The following is a 5,010-nucleotide window of genomic DNA, read 5'->3' on the forward strand; positions in this document are numbered from 1 at the left end:
AGAGGTGGAACAAATCTCAGAACATTCTTGACATAAAGGATGGTAATACTCCAAGGTAAAGAAGAACAATTGTTGGATAGCAAGGAACTCAAGGTATAACACCAAACATGAACAAGCTTGTGTTGGTGGGAGGCAATAAAGTGGTCGACGATAATACAATTCATCGAGGGCAAGGATGGTATTTCTCATCATGAATTCAATTGATATCCTGGATGAGCTCAGAATGTTGATGATCACGACACCTTTGTCGCGAGAGTTCATGAAGATGTAATCGATCGGTAACGACATCAAGTCAAGTAATGATGAAGTGAAAGGTTATTGGAACCAAGGGTACGACACAAACTCGAAACCAAGCTTGTTGTTCAAGGCGAAATGATATGACGATGAGGATCGACGTAAGGTTAGTTCATCGTCGAAAATTGGTGCTCCGAGAATAAGGACCAGGTAGCACAGTTAGAATCGTCACGACAATGATATAGCCAAACAGGCTAGGAATGGCGTGATCGGGTACAAACTCGTACTTATAGAAGCTTACTGAAGAGTTGTTGAACCGAAGAGCGGACTCGGTTCAGTTATCGGTGTCTTTGAGTGTTCAATAACTCAGAGCCCGCGAAAAATTGGAATCAGTGGGAAGGTAGCACTTGATGAAGAACTCATAAAAAGTTATGCAGTTCCATGATAATCTCGAGATACCAGGGGGGTAATACTCGACACAAGATCAAAGTAAAGGTTGGACTGGTGTATTGATCCATAGAAGACAATTGTTTTAACTTGTCCGAGAAATGAGATCAAAGAAGAACAATCATGGTCGGAACCACGGTTGCAAAAGGCCAGATCCTAGATATAATATGAACTTATACCAAAGGAATAATTTATTTAAGAGAAGCTTTAATGATAAGATCTACATCGTGTCCATGGGCATGAACACAAGTTCAAGGTCGGCTCCCACTTCTCCAATGCATAACCTTTCATTCACTTCTCACGTTCGATGAAGTTGAAGTGTTGAAATTTTATCTGGTGAAGCACCAGAAGAGTATGACTCGTGAAAACTTTCGGGTTCACACGGTTTAGAGAAGGCATATGTTCAACCCATAGGGGCTTCTTAGAAACATATACCACAAGTTTCAAGAGTAAATAACACAAGCCCGAAAGCAGAGCATGGTTGGCCAAGCAGAGGATACAACTTAACAAAGACATTATGTATCAGGGGAAGAACTCACAAGGTGATCAAATGTGAAGGACACTGTCGGATAACAATCCAACAAAGGACTTGGTGGTCCACAAAGGATCTGATACGAGTATCGGTACTCAAATAGAGGAAGAAGAATGCAAGGAGATCAGATTATAGAAACAACTGACTAACTCAATTGTCAAATGCAAAGGAATTATGATTTCCAAATCAAGGGATCAAAAGCAATGCTCTGATTAGGGATGGATAAGTTGAATAGCCTTAGGGTACAATCAACGACAATTGGATTGGTCGAGAACCAATTCCAGTTAAAAGAATGGAAGCTCAGCGGAAAGGTAATTTATAAGGATCAATGATGATTGCGTGTATTCGCAACATATTGAGTCAACAGACTCAAAATGATAATGACAAGGAATGTCAATAAGATTTCTATACTTATGGGATTAATTATAATGAAAGCAAACAAGAAATTCCAGAGCAATAGGTTGCTGAGGATTTTCGGAATATCGGGTGGTATTTCGAAGACTTTTGTGTAACACATGAACAACTGGGGGATGAACGGATACTCGATAAGTGCGAGAATTTATTTGAAGGGCGTATTCATGTGGCAAAGAACTGCTAGGCAGTAGGCACAAAGTATTCTCGGAACAATAGAGAAAACTTCGGGGTATCTTGTAATAACAAGATCAATGGGGGGATGATCATATGAATGGCAAGTGTAAGTAGTTATCCATACGGATTTATCGGTGGTCAGGAATAGCAAAAGTGATGGGCACAAAGTCTCGAGAGAATATCAAAGAGTATCTCCGAAATCTTCTGGTGGAGTCGTGACCATCTGGACTAAAGGGGCTCTCCAGGAGAAAGTATTTTCGAGAACCTAAAGTTAATTTTTAGTAAAAATCGTTTAACCCGAATAGAAGAGGGTTTAGAATCCCAGAGTAAAAGTCGAGGAATAAAAGATCCTAATACCTCCCGACGGCGACGTGGGCCCATGGGCCACACAGCCATGTTAGTAAAAGTTTTTCAACGACAAGACTCGACTTCGGCCAAGGAGTTGGAAAGGGGGATTCCTACAGGCAGTCGGCTCTGATACCAACTTGTAACGCCCCCGATTCAATCGTACACTAATCATGCACGCAAATGTGTACGATCAAGATCAGGGACTCACGGGAAGATATCACAACACAACTCTAAAACATAAAGAAGTCATACAAGCATCATAATACAAGGCAGGGGCCTCGAGGGCTCGAACACAAGTGCTCGATCATAGACGAGTCAGCGGAAGCAACAAAATCTGAGTACAGACATAAGTTAAACAAGTTTGCCTTAAGAAGGCTAGCACAAACTGGGATACAGGTCGAAAGAGGCGCAGGCCTCCTGCCTGGGATCCTCCTAACTACTCCTGGTCGTCGTCAGCAGCCTGCACGTAGCAGTAGGCACCTCCAGTGTAGTAGGAATCATCGTCGACGGTGGCGTATGGCTCCAGGACTCCAGCATCTGGTTGCGACAACCAGAAAGAAAGGAAAGGGGGAAAAGGGGGGGAGAAAGCAACCGTGAGTACTCATCCAAAGTACTCGCAAGCAAGGAACTACACTACATATGCATGGGTATATGTGTAAGGAGGCCATATCGATGGACTGAACTGCAGAATGCCAGAATAAAAGGGGGATAGCTAGTCCTATCGAAGACTACGCTTCTGGCAGCCTCCATCTCGCAGCACGTAGAAGAGAGTAGATTGAAGTCCTCCAAGTAGTATCTCCAAGTAGCATCTCCAAGTAGCATCTCCAGTAGCAACGCAGTAGCATAATCCTACCCGGCGATCCTCCCCTCGTTGCCCTGTGGAAAAGCGATCACCGGGTTGTTTGTGGAACTTGGAAGGGTGTGTTTTATTAAGTATCCGGTTCTAGTTGTCATAAGGTCAAGGTACAACTCCAAGTCGTCCTGTTACCGAAGATCACGGCTATTCGAATAGATTAAACTTCCCTGCAGGGGTGCACCAACTTACCCAACACGCTTGATCCCATTTGGCCGGACACACTTTCCCGGGTCATGCCCGGCCGCGAAAGATCAACACGTCGCAGCCCCACCTAGGCTCAACAGAGAGGCCAGCACGCCGGTCTAAACCTAAGCACACAGGGGTTTGGGTCCATCGCCCATAGCACACCTGCACGTTGCGTACGCGGCCGAAAGCAGAACTAGCCCCCTTAATACAAGAGCAGGCTTACGTTCCAATCCGGTGCGCGCCACTCAGTCGCTGGCGTCACGAAGTGCTTCGGCTGATACCACGACGCCGAGTGCCCATATCTTTCCCACGTAGTTGGTTAGTGCGTATAGGCTCGTAGCCAACTCAGATCAAACACCCAGATCTCGTTAAGTGTGTTAAGTATCCGCGAATGCCGAACAGGGCCAGGCCCACCTCTCTCCTAGGCGGTCTCAACCTGCCCTGTCGCTCCGCCACAAAGATCCACTCGCGGGTGCTCCACCAGCCGACCCGACTTTAGTCTCCACATGTATCATGTATAAAGTATATAGTATATACCCGTGATCACCTCCCGAGTGATCACGGCCCGATAGTATAGCACGGCTGACGGACAAGAATGTAGGGCCACAGATGAATATACTAGCATCCTATACTAAGCATATAGGATTGAAGGTAAGGTAACAACAGTAGTAACAAGGACAGGCTATGCATCAGGATAGGTATAACGGAAATCAGTAACATGCTACACTACTCTAATGCAAGCAGTATAGAGTAGAATAGGCGATATCTGGTGATCAAGGGGGGGGGGCTTGCCTGGTTGCTCAGACAAGGAGGGGTCGTCGGTGACGTAGTCGTACTCGGTGGCATCAGCGTCGGTCTCGTAGTCTACCGGAGATAAGAGGGGGGAGAAACAATGAATATAATGCAAACATAAACACGACGATGCATGACGTGACAATGAGCGGTGCTAGGTGTGCCCTAACGTGGTATGAGGTGGTACCGGTTAAGGGGGGAAACATCCGAGAAAGTATTCCCGGTGTTTCACGTTTTCGGACAGATGAACCGGAGGGGGAAAGTTGCATGTTTGATATGTTAGGGGTGTGTGGCGGACGAACGGACTGCGTATCCGGATTCGTCTCGTTGTTCTGAGCAACTTTCATGTTGAAAATATTTTAATCCGAGTTACGGATTAAAAGATATGATTTTCTAAAGATTTCATTAATTTCTGGAATTTAATTAATTCGAAAAACAGATTAATGACATCAGCATGATGTCATGCTAACATCAGCAGTCAACAGAGTTGACTTGGTCAACCTGACATGTGGGTCCAGGGGGACCCACCTGTCATCCTCTATTTAGGTTAATTAGGGTTTAGGTTAATTAGTTAGCTTAATTAATTGTTTAGTTTAATTAGTGATTAGGTTAATCTAATCAGGATTAATTAACTTAATTAATTACTTGATTAATTAATTAATATTTTAATTATCTTAGTTATTATTCATTTATTTATTTAATATATATTTTTTAATGTTCCAGGGACTGGGCCCCACTTGTCATACTCCAAGGGGCCCCAGTTGCCAGTGGCACATAGGCCACTGGAGCGGGCTTAACAGGCGCGGTCGGGGGCGCTCGCCCGAATCGGCACGGGCGAGGGGAAACACCGGGGCACCGGCGCCGGAGGTGGCCGCAGGGGGGGTGCGCGGGTGGGAGCGCTGGGGGCCAGCGCCGCTTGGTAGGGGCGGCACGAGCGGCCGGTGCAGGACGTGGGGCGCGTGCGGCCAACGGCCAGCGGCGACGCCAGGAGAGGGGCGAGGCCATGGCCGAGGCGGCCGGAGCAGGG

The sequence above is a fragment of the Triticum aestivum genome, chromosome 4A (assembly GCF_018294505.1).
Source record: "Triticum aestivum cultivar Chinese Spring chromosome 4A, IWGSC CS RefSeq v2.1, whole genome shotgun sequence".
NCBI lineage: Eukaryota > Viridiplantae > Streptophyta > Magnoliopsida > Poales > Poaceae > Triticum > Triticum aestivum.